This window comes from Haemaphysalis longicornis, unplaced genomic scaffold (assembly GCF_048455015.1).
Source record: "Haemaphysalis longicornis isolate Haplotype H1 unplaced genomic scaffold, Haemaphysalis longicornis Haplotype H1 scaffold_1, whole genome shotgun sequence".
Taxonomy (NCBI): domain Eukaryota; kingdom Metazoa; phylum Arthropoda; class Arachnida; order Ixodida; family Ixodidae; genus Haemaphysalis; species Haemaphysalis longicornis.
This window is the reverse complement of record NW_027526203.1, coordinates 158,944,775-158,964,373: the sequence shown is the minus strand read 5'-3', so window position 1 is coordinate 158,964,373 and position 19,599 is coordinate 158,944,775.

Genomic DNA, 19,599 nt, shown 5'->3' with positions numbered 1-19,599 from the left:
CCGGCAGGGCCCGCGTTCCTTTAGTTAAGGACGCCCGTTGGGTTGGTTTGTACGATAGTAAACCCAAATGTGGCAGTGCAACGCCGGCACGTGCGGGGAGAAAAGCACAAAGAGAACAGAACTCTGCTGGCGCAGTTTCAGGCAGGGGGCGCGCGAGCACTGCGAAGGCGGGAAATTTGAATTGCGTGGGGTAAGCGGATAACGGCGGTACAGCCCATTATGGCGAATCACTGCTCTGCACTTCCGACAGCTTTCACACTGAGTGGAACGGCTGTAATTTTTTATGACTAGGCTTCACGTTTCTCCAGTGGCGCCGTCTCCTAACCTTTTTGTTCCTCCGTGCAAAACAACCTGTTCTACCGGGGATCGTGTTGAGACTTGCATCTGCGAGCGGACGCCACCAGCAGAGATTTCTCGTTTCCCCTCTCGCAGACTCAATGTGCAACGGCTTTCATGAGACTGCGAAAGATTGTTCTTGTGCATGTGTACCTTATTCGTGCCGCGTACAAGGCCTGGGAAGCCTTTGTACGCGGCACGAACCGTTGCCGCTTCTGTGTATAAATTCAGTGCTTTCAGTGACCGAGTTGAGACTGCATCGGGCTTCCGTCAGGAGCGCTCCTCTGTCCGAGTCATGCTCTAACTTCACCCGTAAGGCTGTTGTGCGTGTATCGTCGCTGTTCATCTTTCGCAATGCAGTAAAGCAGTTAAGTGTTGCTCTCGGCTCTTTGTCGTCAGCACTGAGGCAGTTCTGCTCACCGCTCGGCCACGACGCTACCAGTACATGACGGAGGCGGCGGAGCTCGGTGCGGGGACGCCTTCGCCAACGTAACAAAAGGTAGTAAATCAGAAATTGGTAATAACGGCGTAAATATGTGCACAAAAGTGGGGTGTGAACAAAGAGGGCAAATGTGATTTCTTAACAATTGCTGGGAGACCGTGGGCGGAGTATGCGTAAGTTAACACTGACAAGCATGAGCAGGGTCATCCTTTTGGTGTAAGACGCACAACAAGAGAGAGAAAGGTGCAGATGCAGTCACTCTACGAGGTGCATAAACAAAATACATTTTCAAAGCACGCTTTAACAAAATAAAGACATCACAAAAATGTTAGGAGAATGTAAAAACAAACGCATGTTGGTATCGGCTAGCTGGTGCGAGGCTCAGTGTTCTACTACATGAAAGAAGACATGCAGGCGCAGTGGTGTGATTGGCACTCGCAGATGAACTGCCCTCAAAAGAGAAGGGCAGTCAAATATCTAATGAATACTGTTGAAAATAAAACTCAGGTCGCGCCTGGAGTGCTCGGTAGATAACTCATCCAGATTGAGAAGCTGAAGAAGCTCGCCATGTGCATAATGTCTCCGTGGTGACTAACGACGAAATACAATTCTTCAGAAGTGCTTCTGAACCTTTTCCACTCGCAGGGATGGCGAATGACTTAAATTAAACAATTCCAAATTGATTTGGCGAAGTCGAGCTTGGGTGAAATTAGAGCAGGGTAGAGTGAGACGAAGCACGATCGCTCAGTGAATCCCCTGGTCGCCCGGGAAATTACTCCAAATGTATACGGAGGAAGGAGTTGGTCAGGTAGTTTACATGCGAGTTGAAAAGCATTTTTTGTCCAGCAATATACCCAAATCACGCCCTACAGCCGGGCGTTTAACGGGTTTACCGTGCAGAGAGCATGGTAAACGAGAGATTTTAATGGTTGCTGTCGCACCAGGCCGAAATTTCAATGATGTCGTTTCGCAGCTGGACGCGATCTTCCGGTGAAGAAACCGCGCGATAGAGCTTCGTATAATGGGCGTACTGAAAAAGCAAGCGAAGAGTGCCTAACAACGAGCTGGGTGTCGTGAAAAAATGTGAACGAGGAACGGGCCAAGCGTCGAGCCTTGGAGCACCCCTGAAAGCATCGCGAAAGGCGGGAAGGTAGCGCCTTGATAACAAACACAATAAACCTGCTTATTAGGTAACCGCAAAATGACTGGCAAAACTCCGAAATAGATCAGATAAGGACAATTTGGGACGCATTAAATCATGATTAACAGTGTGAAAGGTCTTGCTGCAGTAGAAATATATGGTGTCAACCTGTTGTTGAGAGAGCACAGAGCGTCGGTTTCGCTCAGATAACAGGCAAGGTTTTTTAACACCTTCTGGGCATAAATCCGTGTTGTTAACCTGGTAGAATTGACGGAGTGTTGCCAAAAGGTATCAATGGATGGATTTTTTGAAGGCTTCGGAAAATGAAGATAAAAGATTAGTTTCCGGGGATTGTGGCCCTTCCAGACTTGTGAAGAGGGAAGATAGCGCCTAAGCTCTCAGTCTGTTGGGAAATGTTGCTCAACAAGTGACATACATATGATGTGGCAGAGCAAAGGTGCGAAAAAGTCACAACAACGTTTAAATGAAGCAAGCAATGCTGTCACATCCCGCCGACCTCCGTGAGGGCCCGGAGTTCGCGAATAGCGGACACGATATCATCATTTACGGTAATGTTAGGGATTTGCAATACTGGCCCGTGAGACTGGAAACCCAATTCGCGGCCGCTGTCGACAGACATTGATAATTCGGGAAAAATGGCGCTGAGAGAATTCACATATGCTTCCCCGAGCTCTGACAAACATATCACCATCCTGAAGTGTTAAGCTTTCGCATGCGTGACGTATGCGGAACTTAATATAACGACAGAACTCGCGAGGGGAGCGGGTAAGAGAGGATTCAGGGTAGTCTGTAAAAGCCTTTTTTGCCCCGTGCAAGAAGCTTTTTCGCTAAGGACCGACATCCCTTGACGCTTGCGACAGAAGACGGGTCATTTCGAGCCTTGAACAAGCGGTGGAGAGGATGTTTTCTACGAAGCGCGCCACGCAGCTCGTGACTGAACCAACGTGGAAACTTAGCGAAGCGACATCGCTGCCTTGGGTTGTTTTGGTCCATAGCGTCTTGCACAATTTTGGTTAGCTCTTGAACGGCCACGTCTCCGCTGGGCACATTTTGTATACAGTGGTCCAGTCAGCGTGTTCGAGAGATTGGAATAGTGATTTATAACGACCGTGAGCAAAATCGTGTTTCGGAGCAGTCACGCCATGGTCGCGCCCATGGATACGTGAGCCGCAACACCAAAAGGTGGGTGCCACGAATCAACGGCCAAAATGCGGTCAGGAAATTGGTCAGCAACGAACAGAGCTCAAGTTTGGGGGGAAAATGTCTCGACGTTTCTTGCAGGGTTTTGGTGTAGAACAGCAGGCTGGATGATATTGAAAGAAAAGAAATAAAACAAATGCGCGGCTTTAGAGTCTCTCCTGATATTTTCTGTTGGATCCCACCAAGAGCCTGGGACAATAAAGTCGCCAAACAGAACTATTTTATATTTTTCAGGATTTAACATCTCGGATAAACTGTGCAAGACTGATGCAAACACAAAATTTTCAAGAGCAGGATGTAAACGTACATGGCAATATTAACATTTTTCGTACCTTTTACTTCCATTTCAACCCATAGGCATGTGTCCACTACAGAGCTCAAGATACCAGTGCCGCACATCACAGAACTATCTTCTCAAAGCAATGAGGACTCAGCCGCCATACCTTTTCCCTCTCGCTTCGTAATTGCGATCATTGCAAAAAACAGTGCACTCACCCGTAAAATAGTCGGCAGAAACAATTTTGTGTGGTGCTCAAGTCTCGGTGATGCAGTAGGCGTCGTAATTATTCAGGACAACACAATCGACTGAACAGGTATTTTATTTTTTCCCCACCAGAGCTCCTAATGCACGCGGCTACCGGGACTAAGACGGTCAACCATTTGCTGTATATTAAGAAAAAAACTAACGTTTATTTCTCTTCCTCTTCCCAATAACTTTTTAAGAGGGAATATTTACGATTCCAACTCTCACTGTAAGTCTCGTACAGTATCCTAGCTAGCACCTTCTTAACAATTTTGAGTGCGCCAAAGAGCATGAAGTTCGCGAAGAGGTGCCCTCTCAACATACGTTTGGCCCTTGAAACGGTTTAAAGTACTGAAAAGTCTCAAAAGGCTAAAGTGATGCTTAAGGTATTTTTCTGAATACGGCGGTAAGTGATCTTGCTTCTTAGGAGTTTGGAGCGGGTGCCGTGACTCAATTCGTGGGAAAACAGCAGTCGCAAAGCACGCAGTTTTTCACTGTAAAATACATCCTTTAAGAATTAGTTCTACATCACTGACGTCTAGCATTTGGGTTTCGTTCCTGCTTCATTCACGCGAGCCTTAATTCGGAACCTGCATGTGACACAAAAACCTGCATGCAACAAAAGATTGCGAATTTTCGGCCAACTTCGTTATATCCAGGCTTAACTGTATGAGTGTTCGTCGTAACGAGGTTCATCTGTACTCAGTAAACTAGTGTCTAGTTTCTCGGGAAAGGGGAGAGCCAAGGCATCCCCGCAAGAACAAGCAGAGATCAAAAGCAGCAGGTGAGGTCTGTTCCTAGTGCTCGGGGTGTGTGTGGACGTCCTGCTAAAGGCAAGCCTCTTGCCGTATTTTCACGATTCTAGCACGCACCTTTTTCTCTCTAAAGGTACGCATCAAATTTTGTGGCTTATTTAATTCTGACTCAAAAGCAAAATCGGCTTCAAAGCGGCCAGCAACATTGCGATGACGCTAACTCCTCCTAGAAAATAATTCAATTTAATCCGAAACAATCCGCCAACATACGTGAACAAATTTTGGCGCACCCATTGAGAAAAGAAAAGCTTTTTTCGACGGGCAATCGTTACCCAGCTGTTGCACATGTTGATGCTGGCGCAAGTAGCAGCTGGTTTCAGCCGTCAGGGCTTAACAAACCTATAGGGGTCCTTCAAGCGCAAGGTAATTTTGCTTGCGGGAGCGAGGTGAACCGACTGGCACCACGCACACTGGGCCTCCCACAAACGTGAGTGAGCTATTGGCGCAAACAAACCAGGACCACATTTTCAGGCAAAGCTTCGAGCAAGATTCACCCGCCCCGAGGACGGACGTTTTCGAGAACTTGAAGGCACCCTGGCTACATTTGTAAAGGAAGGAAAAAACGGTACAGGCAAGACAGGGAGGTTAACCAGCAACTGGCCGGTTGGCTACCCTACACATGGGGATTGGTATGCGGGAATCGAAAGGAAAAGAAAGTACCCCGGTGCATAATAACTGAGGGAACAAGAGGAAGAGAATTAAAAAAAAAACAACTAAACGTGGCCATGGAAATTACAAATACAGTACGAAAGGGGAAACGAATAACCCAATGGCCCCATGTCTGAAGTTTTAAACTTCAAGGAGCTGATAATTGCAAAAGCTATCAGCGGTCACCCTCTCATTTTCAAAGTTTATGAACCACAAGGGTTCTCAGCTCCACACAGTTGCGTACGACAAATAAAACGTCGTCTGTCAAGTACGCGGAGTCGTGTTTTTTTCTTCTCTGTTTTACAACAGCGCGGTCGAATCGGCGTCAAATTATTTTTTCGAATTTTCCCATGTAACCTTACCTGCGCGTTACAATCGGAGGCGCGTTATAATCGTGCAAACACGGCACTTCGGTGGTTTAGGTTACTATCGCGTCTTTTCCGGCCTTGTAGCACGTCTAGTCAACTCTAAAGGCCGATAGCCATTTTTTTATGTTTCGCTGCGGACTGCCCAAGCATCGACTGGCATGGTTTGAGACAAGGCTGCCCATCTTTACCCTCTCCTGCGGTCACAAAGACGCAACCCTGCCGTACTGGATAGTATGCGTGTGTGGAGTCGAGGCAGTATTAGGGCGAGTGCGTGCGGAAAGAAATTTGTCCAAGGTGACGAGGAAGTGCTTGAAGCTCCTGATCGTTATGAACCCGCTCTAAGCCAGCGCACGCCACGCAGAACCACTGAACAGTCTACATGAAGGCGGCGTGTTCGTGCCATATTCATGCATGAATGCCACGTCCACTGTAGCCGATAACCGCGCCTTTGTGAGAACGACAGGAGTTGAAACTAACCTTCAAATAGCGGCATCGTCAAAGCTGCCACCCCTCGATCGCTTTCCTCTTCCTCATACTTCAAGAGACACAGAAAATAAGAGGACACCAAAGACAACCCTGCGGGGTGCTTAATTACGGCGGGATTCGGAGAAGTGCGGACGCACGGGCAGGACCTTGAGCGGTTATGCGCGAAACACGACCGCGGATGAACGGGAAATAAGTGAACGCAAGTGAAAGGAAGAAGCGAAAATAAAATGGCGACGGCCGTGCCGCGAGTTGAAGATGGATGGCCGGCTTTACTCGTCCCCCTGACGATACTTCATCTAAACTCGGGAAGAGCAGGAACCGGCTTCGGGGACGCGTATGCAGGGCGCGCTCGGGGGAGGCCGTAATGTTATGCCGCGCAAGAATAATGGGAGACAGATGCTTTTCTTTGTTCCAGCCCCGTGGCTTCCTCGTTTGCATCGTATATTTCCGTCCTTGATCGGCCTTTCCGGAGAAAATGATAGCAGAACCAACCGGTCACCACCATAACGAGCGTGGCATCACATTTCCATAAACTCTCCTCGGGGCACGGCGGCGTTGGGGGAGGAAAAATGGGGAATGGCGGGAGGGTGGCAGCGCAGTGGCAGGCGTGAGGGGTTCTGGCGGGCTAAACGGTGGCACTTTGTTACATGCATAATGGTAACGGAGTCGTACGGTGGTCCTAACCTCGATGATGGAAAACAAGCGAGCTGAGGTTGCGGGAGGGCCATCCCATCGGCGCGTCGTATGCGCAGAACCAACAACAACGACATGCACGGGCGCGGGGAGGGTGCCGGCATCGAATACATCGTAAAAGCACCGCCGCCGCTCAAACAAGCAGCGGAAAAAAGAAAGGAGCGGGAAAAAAAGAGTACGCCAAGGGGAAGCAAATACAAGGTAGCAGTGAATCGTCCCCGGAGCGATGGACGATTCGCCGCTCACCCAGGGGTGCTGCAGGAAGCGCGCTGGCGAACAGGGCGGGTGGGTTGAACGAAAAACTGCCGCCACCTGCCTTGCCTTTCAGACCGTCCCTGTCCACGGAGTAAGCGTGTAGAAAAGTCGACTGGCTCGCTTCACAGGGGGTGGGGGCGTGCGCGAGCCATGTGATCTGCATTTCAATCGGTGAGCGGCCGTGCGCCCCGCCGAGCTCTCGGTGCATAGCGCCCGCAGTCGACTGTGGGACTGAATGTTCCGGCCACTGTGCGGGCACTGCGCGATGCGGTGGACCCTGCTCTTTCGCAGGCTTTTCGTTCACGCCATTCCACGCGTCAGCTTCCCGCTGCGAGAAGCGAGAAACGGGGAAGAAGGACGCCCGTTCCCGCATACGGTAGAAAACTGGACTGTGTAGCGGCCGGGAGGTGCGCCTTTTGTCCCTCTTTGCCAAGTAACGGTGCCGCACCTCACGTGGGTATGCGCGTGAGTAAGTTGTTTTGTAGAACTCTGTGACCGTTTCGCTAGCTGCGAGAGCGCGTGCCGTTACTCCGCAAGTGATCATTTTTACGTTCCAAACACTTCCGGATACGTGGATTTCGGCAAAACATTCCAATTTCGAGCAATCCGTGCAACCGCGCGCGCATGCTACGCTTAACATAGATGCTGAGTAATTGACAAGTTGTTGTCAGGTTATTCTGTGTTCGGAGCCGAGCTCCGATCTTATACGAGCTCAGAACTCACACAGACTTCGAAATACATAGTAGGGCGACAAACTCATATGGGTTCAGCTTTCATTTTAACTCTGGACACATTAGGCTTCCGGACAAACGCAGTCGAACTCACGTAGGCTCAGAATTACGACTGCGTTGGAACTCCTGTGGGCACGCGGCTCATACGGGCTCAAGCTCATGGGCTCCAATTCGTGTCCTCTGTTATTCTTAGGTGGTTTGAAAGCCGGAATGAGGTCGGAAATAATTTTAGCTGCAGATTTGATGCAGCCATGCTTGCTTACGTCTTGTTTTTTAGCACCATCGACAGGAAGTCGCCAGAATCTATTGAATGGAAAGCTTATGACATGGTCTGCGAGTGCACCAAAAAGAGTGTTCAGGTGCGAGGGGGAGCAGGGGGAAAAGGAAATGGCATTCGGCAAGGAGGCATGTGTTCTGTTTTTTTTTTTTCCAATTGCGTTTTTTTTTTTCGCATTCGCGTGGTTTCGGTGGCAGCAGCAAGCATACGCGTATAGTGTGCACTAAAGCTCAGCGCATCCCTGTATGCTTTGAATGGTAGGTCATGTAACAGCGGTGGAGAGAAGGCAGGCAAAAGTGGCCGCTGCTTGAGGTTATGGTCGGGTTTTAGGGATAGCCCGAGTGGGTCTCTCTTTTGAGCGACCACTTATTCAAGTAGTCAGGCTGGGCACCGATGGTCGGTGTTCCTTGTTTTGTCCATTTCTCACGCAATGGTACACTTCATTTGGGTTAAATAAAACCGCATTTCTGCGCGTAGCTATTTCGTTCACCTCTATTTTGATTCGCGGTCACGCGTCGTCGCATGTGGGGCGCAGACACGTCCCACTTGCGAGTGCACGTGCATGTAAAAATAATTACTATTATCAACCTAGTATTGCATCTTAATTGCAGCTTCGTAGTCAAGCCGAATGTTTAGAAAAGTGGCAACGCGAATTTTCCTGTGAGAATAGAACAAAAATGCTCGGCTTGTAACTCCCTCCATTCGTACGGCCTCCTGCCTTCGGGTGTCCGGCATGTCAAGTGGTGGAAGCAAGGGGCTTTATTACTTATCCACAGTTTGCGTCCCCCCAACAGAAGGCCGGAGGTGCGGAGGGGAACAGATACAAGGCCTCGCGTTATGCGTTGGTTTAAACGAACTGTAGAAAAACTTGGCTCGACACTTCCTACTGGGGAACTGCCATATTATGATTAGAATTCATACTTTTAAAGCGAAGATTCCTATGGCTAGGCGAAAGAAAGTTCTGGCGGTCCCGTATACGCAAGAAACTCCTCCGGCGCCACCCCTACGCATGCGCGAAAAAAAAAAAAACATGTTGGAGAGGAGTTGACAGCAAGAGGAGAGAGATTCGGTGGGTTTATAGATGACGTACCGACACTCTCGGATCTACCGACACTGGCAAGCGGGAAAGGTGCTTCAGGGGCCCTGAAGGAAAGAGGGAGTAAAAAAGAGTCTCGCTTGCTGCGAGCTACTGGGTGAAGCACAGCAGAAACGTTTGGAAGGGTCAGCAGCTGTGCGGGGGGAGCAGCGTCAACGTGACAATGGCAAAACCCGGCAACTTCAACTTCCAAAGTGGTAAGCCACGGGTAAGCACCGGTCACCGTGACCATCTATAGGAAGTACATGGACCATTTTTGTTTTCCCTAGCTTTTGTTTCAACTAGAAGGCGTTATGTCACCTGTTCCGCGAAAATACTGCATCTGGCGTTCTTGTGATGGTACCAAGGATTCCGTTGTCTGAGATCTCAGTATAGCGACGCTCAATTCTCACATGACCGCTCAAGGGGTTTGGACAGCGACCTAATAATTACAGCGGCCGTCAGTAGCTCGCGGGTGATTCAGCCGTTCTCATCAGGCTGCGATGCCAACATGCCCATCGGCATCAAAGGAGCGTAGTGTCTCCCATGTATTACTTCGCATTTTTCTGGAATAGACTCTGTCGTGTCTACTTGAGCGGCACCAGGGAAAGATGAACGCCCACGGAAGTATGCCTCGGGAGAAACGAGGGACAAAAAAAAAAAACCCACGAAACGCAAAGAGAGCAGAGCCAGCATGCGCTCACACCACGTAAACTCACAACTACCATGCATCACGCTTAAGGGACACCATGTAAGTTAAGGAGGTGCACGACAATGGTCAGACGAATGATTAAGACAAGGCAAGGCCGAAGATATACGCCGTAAGCCTCAACAAGATGTAGAAAAAATACAACGCAAGGCGGAAGCCAAACGTCGCAAGCGTCACCAGAGGAGGTTTTCCCCTATAACACACGTAATCTGTCATACGTATCACTGAATGTTTGCGTTCTGCCTTTATCCGCCTATTTTTGAGGCGGTTTTAAACACAGAACTCGTCTTTTTTATTTCATTTGCCCGTTTACACACCTTCGAGGTTTGGGCCGTTCAATTTCAGTGTTCTTTACTTCCATATTTTCGACTTCTTGCTGTCTCGCTATTTTTATGTTAACCGCCCGAGGCGAGGGATTAGAACACACTTGCGATATTTAGTTACTATTCAGGTTTTCCTATTTTCAAATTTATTTTCGTTTCATTACTACAATCCATTTTATTTTTACTTGATGTCTTCACCCAGTCAATGTGTTTGTGTGCATGCTCGTGTGCGTGTACGTGTGCGTGTCAGTGCATGCGTGTGCGTGTGCATGCGTGTGCACGCGTGCACGCACGCACACGTTTAATCAAAGCTTTCGCCTCCATGTACACCACCACGCATTTGGGTGGCAGCTAGGTACGTGGCATTTTCTTCGCGCTTTCTTGAAAATATATCGCGCCCCCATCTTCACATGTTTTCTGGAACAGCCGGCGTAACAAACTGTGAAGCTGCAGGATCAAGTTGGAGCGCAGTTGTTAATTAAGGGTAACTGCACGAACACGGAGCCCAAGAGAGAAAGTTCGAGAACACTTAGGCACCCATTAAGTGTTGTGATTGCGAAAGGCTCAACGTCCGATTGAACACCTGAGGCGCTTGGATTTCGCCCGTGTTTTCCAAGGGCCTCGTCCTCGTGCCGCTTGAGACAATTTTGCGTGCCTCACCAACGCTCAGGAGCACCTATGGCCACTCCTCCATGCAGACCAAGTCCCTTGTCAGTAGTTCCCTCTTCCACAAGTCTTATCCGTCTCAGTTTCCTTCCCCCTGTGATACCTTCGACACTTTCACTCCCGCAATGCGGGCCTGTCCTTTCACCCCGCTCCCCCCTTCTCCAGCATCGAGCAGTGGGAGGACGCACTGGGCAGCTCGCAACCCCGGGTTCAACTACTTCTGGTTGAACCAGCGGCCACAGCCGCCACCAGCCTTCCGGCGGCAATCACCACGCGTTCCTACGCCATTTTGCTTTTGAAATAAAGCGTTCTCTCTCTCTCTCTCTCTCTCTCTCTCTCTCTCTCTCTCTCTCTCTCTCTCTCTCTCTCTCTCTCTCTCTCTCTCTCTCTCTCTCTCTCTCTCTCTCTTCGTGACCACATTCCGCCTTACGCTTTCAAATGACTTCGGTCAGTCTCCAACATTTTGCGCCGCTGCTGCTTCCTGCTGCCATGTACTGGCTCTTCTGACTGTCTGTTCGCTCGCTCGCCTGCAGGCATTCGTCCGCTGCCTCCCTTCATCTGCAGTGCAGTGGCGCGGACGGCCACCTTTGCTAGTGCCGAGTTTATGCATGTGCTATAAAACGCCTCGTGCTATGAAACGGTTAAAAGGCTGCAGCCGAGGAGCCGTTTCACTGTTACGAACGCCAACGCTGACATCTTCTTTAAATAGGAAGAGCCTTCCGACGTGTATTGAAGCGGAGAGGGGCTAAAGACAATCTATAATGGCGATGATGAAGACAATGCATTGAACTCAAGGAAACCTTTTGGTGGATTTCCCTTTTATGCAACTCAGAATTTAAGCGGACTAACTTCTGATTTTAAATTTTTGCGTTTCTAGAAACCAGAGTTCATTTTCCTTCGATGACTAAAGAGTTCTTTCCAGAGACATTTCCAGCTTAATCTTGGAGGAAACACCATTCGTTTTTAATGCGTGCGTTTGAGTTGGTCTCCACATATTGACAAACTTAGAACGGATATATCCCGGTGCATTGGTATTATTTATAACATGAAATATTTACTACCAGCTTGGTTAAAAAGGCAACTGTACAACAGTCTAGTACATTCTCGCCTTAACTACTGCCTTCTAGTGTGGGGTTCAACAGGGAAAACAAACATAGAAAACCTATACCGGCTCCAAAAAAAAGTCTTACGCATAATTGAAAATGCACCCTACTTCAGCCACAGTTCTCCATTATTTAAGAAACATCGGGTATTGACAATTATGAACATTCTAAATAAAAAACTCTCTTTAACTATTTATCACCAGATAAAGACAGACTCTAATGACTTTTACAGAAAATACACGTCACGAACACATGAATATGGGTTTAGGCAGGTAATATATACAAAGCCAAAAACTCGCACAAACTACGGGCACCAGAAATTGAGCTACCAGATTCCTAACATTTTAAACAGTCACCCCGCAATTTTAACCATGGCACAAGATGCTAAATCTGAACAAGGATTTAAGAGGAAATTAGACATGTACCTTTTGGAATTGCAGTAAAAAACGTGTATTTCAACTTTTGTTTCTTTTAGAAACTTTGAGGTATTTTTTTTTTCCGCTGTATGAAATCTTTTTACTGTATTATTGTTTGTTTATGAAAACTGAGAACTGTCTTTTTTTTGTTCTTTCTTGCTGTGAATTCTTGAATTCTACCCATTGTTTCCTGAAATCCGAGAGCTGATGTGTATGTTTTTTTTCCTAGTGGAATTGTCATTGTAATTATTGTCTTTCTGTAAACTGAAAGCTGATTTTCTATGTGTTAGTTGTGTGCATTATTTTGTTAATTTTTATTGTCACAAAGTACGTGCCATTTCCCGCAGAGTCGCGCCAACACGTGGGGGGGGGGGGAGGGGGACGTCACCTTGTCAGGCTTTTTTTTTTTTTTTTTTTTTCCTGTAGCCTTTTTGACCGTCCCCCTCGACAACTGTATAGCCAGTCTTGTACATGTTGTCGCAATAAACTTTCAACTTTCATCCCCTTCAAACATTACGGTTATTCTTCGTTTGATAATGAAAGAGGAACTATGTCGTCTGCATGGAAGTCGAAATGCACTTGCAAGCGCATTCACGCATCATAGAATCGGCTCGACTATTATGGGAAGAAATCATTTACGCCAGCTTAAGTAACAGCAAAACTATCTGATAGCATTGTGTGTGCGACAACACGTAACAAGCAACGAAACAAGGCGACTGGGAAGTTAAATAACGGTTAGCATTGGCCGACGGGGCGTGCGCTTTGGTAAAAAGACACTATAATGGAGCCTCGAGTTTCGGAAAAACTCTAGTGAGCGTAATTTTTATTTTTTGAAACCTTGGCTTGTCGAATCACGCCAAGACAGGGCAGGGGGTGGCTGTGGAGTGATTTACACACACACGCACACACAAGCGCGCGCGCACACACACGCGCACACACACGCACACACACACGCACACACGCACACACCGGCGCACGCACGCGCAGATGCACACGCAGCAACGCACGCACGCACACGCACACGCACGGGCACACACGCACACGCACGGGCACACACGCACACGCAGGCACGCACACACACACACACACACACGAACGCACGAACACACGCACACGCACGCACGCACGCACACGCTCCCACACACATGCACACGCACGCGCACATGCACACGAAACCGCAGGCCCGCACGCACACGCGCCCACACACACGCACACGCAGGCACGCATGCACACACGCACACGCAGGCACGCATGCACATACGCACACGCACGCACGCACAGGCGCACACACGCACACAAACACGCGCGCACACACACGCGCACGCAGGCACGCATGCACACACGCATACGCAGGCACGCATGCACATACGCACACGCACGCACGCACAGGCGCACACACGCACACAAACACGCGCGCACACACACGCGCACGCAGGCACGCATGCACACACGCATACGCAGGCACGCATGCACATACGCACACGCACGCACGCACAGGCGCACACACGCACACAAACACGCGCGCACACACACGCGCACGCAGGCACGCATGCACACACGCACACGCACGCACGCACAGGCGCACACACGCACACAAACACGCGCGCACACACACGCGCACGCAGGCACGCATGCACACACGCATACGCAGGCACGCATGCACATACGCACACGCACGCACGCACAGGCGCACACACGCACACAAACACGCGCGCACACACACGCGCACGCAGGCACGCATGCACACACGCATACGCAGGCACGCATGCACATACGCACACGCACGCACGCACAGGCGCACACACGCACACAAACACGCGCGCACACACACGCGCACGCAGACACACATGCACACACGCATACGCAGGCACGCATGCACATACGCACACGCACGCACGCACAGGCGCACACACGCACACAAACACGCGCGCACACACACGCGCACGCAGGCACGCATGCACACACGCATACGCAGGCACGCATGCACATACGCACACGCACGCACGCACAGGCGCACACACGCACACAAACACGCGCGCACACACACGCGCACGCAGGCACGCATGCACACACGCATACGCAGGCACGCATGCACATACGCACACGCACGCACGCACAGGCGCACACACGCACACAAACACGCGCGCACACACACGCGCACGCAGGCACGCATGCACACACGCATACGCAGGCACGCATGCACATACGCACACGCACGCACGCACAGGCGCACACACGCACACAAACACGCGCGCACACACACGCGCACGCAGGCACGCATGCACACACGCACACGCACGCACAGGCGCACACACGCACACAAACACGCGCGCACACACACGCGCACGCAGGCACGCATGCACACACGCATACGCAGGCACGCATGCACATACGCACACGCACGCACGCACAGGCGCACACACGCACACAAACACGCGCGCACACACACGCGCACACACACGCGCACGCAGGCACGCATGCACACACGCGCACGCAGGCACGCATGCACACACGCATACGCAGGCACGCATGCACATACGCACACGCACGCACGCACAGGCGCACACACGCACACAAACACGCGCGCACACACACGCGCACGCAGGCACGCATGCACACACGCATACGCAGGCACGCATGCACATACGCACACGCACGCACGCACAGGCGCACACACGCACACAAACACGCGCGCACACACACGCGCACGCAGGCACGCATGCACACACGCACATGCACGCACGCACAGGCGCACACACGCACACAAACACGCGCGCACACACACGCGCACGCAGGCACGCATGCACACACGCATACGCAGGCACGCATGCACATACGCACACGCACGCACGCACAGGCGCACACACGCACACAAACACGCGCGCACACACACGCGCACGCAGGGACGCATGCACACACGCACACGCAGGCACGCATGCACATACGCACACGCACGCACGCACATGCGCACACACGCACACAAACACGCGCGCACACACACGCGCACGCAGGCACGCATGCACACACGCACACGCACGCACGCACAGGCGCACACACGCACACAAACACGCGCGCACACACACGCGCACGCAGGCACGCATGCACACACGCATACGCAGGCACGCATGCACATACGCACACGCACGCACGCACAGGCGCACACACGCACACAAACACGCGCGCACACACACGCGCACGCAGGCACGCATGCACACACGCATACGCAGGCACGCATGCACATACGCACACGCACGCACGCACAGGCGCACACACGCACACAAACACGCGCGCACACACACGCGCACGCAGGCACGCATGCACACACGCATACGCAGGCACGCATGCACATACGCACACGCACGCACGCACAGGCGCACACACGCACACAAACACGCGCGCACACACACGCGCACGCAGGCACGCATGCACACACGCATACGCAGGCACGCATGCACATACGCACACGCACGCACGCACAGGCGCACACACGCACACAAACACGCGCGCACACACACGCGCACGCAGGCACGCATGCACACACGCACATGCACGCACGCACAGGCGCACACACGCGCACAAACACGCGCGCACACACACGCGCACGCAGGCACGCATGCACACACGCATACGCAGGCACGCATGCACATACGCACACGCACGCACGCACAGGCGCACACACGCACACAAACACGCGCGCACACACACGCGCACGCAGGCACGCATGCACACACGCACACGCAGGCACGCATGCACATACGCACACGCACGCACGCACAGGCGCACACACGCACACAAACACGCGCGCACACACACGCGCACGCAGGCACGCATGCACACACGCACACGCACGCACGCACAGGCGCACACACGCACACAAACACGCGCGCACACACACGCGCACGCAGGCACGCATGCACACACGCATACGCAGGCACGCATGCACATACGCACACGCACGCACGCACAGGCGCACACACGCACACAAACACGCGCGCACACACACGCGCACGCAGGCACGCATGCACACACGCATACGCAGGCACGCATGCACATACGCACACGCACGCACGCACAGGCGCACACACGCACACAAACACGCGCGCACACACACGCGCACGCAGGCACGCATGCACACACGCATACGCAGGCACGCATGCACATACGCACACGCACGCACGCACAGGCGCACACACGCACACAAACACGCGCGCACACACACGCGCACGCAGGCACGCATGCACACACGCACATGCACGCACGCACAGGCGCACACACGCACACAAACACGCGCGCACACACACGCGCACGCAGGCACGCATGCACACACGCATACGCAGGCACGCATGCACATACGCACACGCACGCACGCACAGGCGCACACACGCACACAAACACGCGCGCACACACACGCGCACGCAGGCACGCATGCACACACGCACACGCAGGCACGCATGCACATACGCACACGCACGCACGCACAGGCGCACACACGCACACAAACACGCGCGCACACACACGCGCACGCAGGCACGCATGCACACACGCACACGCACGCACGCACAGGCGCACACACGCACACAAACACGCGCGCACACACACGCGCACGCAGGCACGCATGCACACACGCATACGCAGGCACGCATGCACATACGCACACGCACGCACGCACACGCGCACACACGCACACAAACACGCGCGCACACACACGCGCACGCAGGCACGCATGCACACACGCATACGCAGGCACGCATGCACATACGCACACGCACGCACGCACAGGCGCACACACGCACACAAACACGCGCGCACACACACGCGCACGCAGGCACGCATGCACACACGCATACGCAGGCACGCATGCACATACGCACACGCACGCACGCACAGGCGCACACACGCACACAAACACGCGCGCACACACACGCGCACGCAGGCACGCATGCACACACGCATACGCAGGCACGCATGCACATACGCACACGCACGCACGCACAGGCGCACACACGCACACAAACACGCGCGCACACACACGCGCACGCAGGCACGCATGCACACACGCACATGCACGCACGCACAGGCGCACACACGCACCCAAACACGCGCGCACACACACGCGCACGCAGGCACGCATGCACACACGCATACGCAGGCACGCATGCACATACGCACACGCACGCACGCACAGGCGCACACACGCACACAAACACGCGCGCACACACACGCGCACGCAGGCACGCATGCACACACGCACACGCAGGCATGCATGCACATACGCACACGCACGCACGCACAGGCGCACACACGCACACAAACACGCGCGCACACACACGCGCACGCAGGCACGCATGCACACACGCACACGCACGCACGCACAGGCGCACACACGCACACAAACACGCGCGCACACACACGCGCACGCAGGCACGCATGCACACACGCATACGCAGGCACGCATGCACATACGCACACGCACGCACGCACAGGCGCACACACGCACACAAACACGCGCGCACACACACGCGCACGCAGGCACGCATGCACACACGCATACGCAGGCACGCATGCACATACGCACACGCACGCACGCACAGGCGCACACACGCACACAAACACGCGCGCACACACACGCGCACGCAGGCACGCATGCACACACGCATACGCAGGCACGCATGCACATACGCACACGCACGCACGCACAGGCGCACACACGCACACAAACACGCGCGCACACACACGCACACGCAGGCACGCATGCACACACGCACACGCAGGCACGCATGCAGATACGCACACGCACGCACGCACGCACAGGCGGACACACGCACACAAACACGCGACCACACACACGCACACGCAGGCACGCATGCACACACGCACACGCAGGCACGCATGCACATACGCACACGCACGCACGCACAGGCGCACACACGCACACAAACACGCGCGCACACACACGCACGCGCACACACGCACACACACGCACGCACACACGCGCACACCCGCACACTCACGCACGCACACACGCACACGCACGCACGCACTCACACACACACGCGCACGCACACATGCACACACGCACACAATCATCCGCACGCACGCACACGTATGCATGCAGGCACACACGCAAACACTCACGCACGCACAAGCATACGCACATGCACAGGCACACACACCACGCGGACACGCACACGCAGGCACGAACGCCGCACACGCACGCACAGGCGCACACACGCACACAAACACGCGCACACGCACACGCACACGCACGCATACGCACGTACACACACGCGCACTCACGCACGCGCACACGCACATGCACACACGCACGCACACACGCACACACGCACGCGCACACGCGCAAACGCACGCACTTACACACATGCGCACACGCACGCACTCTCACACACACGTGCACCCACACACGCACACACGCATGCGCACACGTGCACCCGCACGCACGCACACGCGCACACACACGCACGCACGCCCACACGCACGCGCGCACACACACGCAGGCACGAACGCACGCACACGCACGCATAGGCGCACACACGCACACGAACACGCGCACGCCCACACGCACACGCACACACACGCGCACTCACGCACGCACACATGCACATGCACACACGCACACACACACGCACACACGCACGCGCACACGCGCACACGCACGCACTCACACACATGCGCACACGCACGCATTCTCACACACCCGTGCACACACACGCACACACGCACGCACACACGCACGCGCACACCTGCACCCGCACGCACGCACACGCACACGTACTCGCACATGCACACGCGCGCACGCGCGCACACACACACACGCGATCACACACACACACATTTTTCAAAGCCCCTTTGAAAAGGACATTCCATGTGGTTTGCATTAAAACATGCCACGTGAGCGCTGTAAACGCCTTAGTTAGCCAGAGCGACTTAAGTCACAAGTATTTCAGTATAGTGGTTTTTTAGGGTAGTTGGTACGGATTTATGGACTCGCGCGTCTTTCATGAAATCAGGCGCATGCCGTGCAGAGAAGACGCTCTGTGAAACAACGTGGAGAAATGTCGGTATACAAACTCAAAAATTTTTTTTCTGTGCTAAAACAAAAACTGTCCCAATTAAAGTTCCTGCAATAAATTGCAATTTGTACTAGGGAATGCATTGTATTTGATATTTTTATACGAGCACAACAATGGGAAATTTAGGGATGAATATGGACTGGAAAGATTTTTTCAATTTGACAAATGTTTTCTCGCACATTTCTCCTTTGTTGAGTGTCAATATATTTTTTTGAATTTTTCACAATGGTGAAATGCAGAAAAATATGCTTCATTGGCTGACAGAGTGTGCTTCTATTTG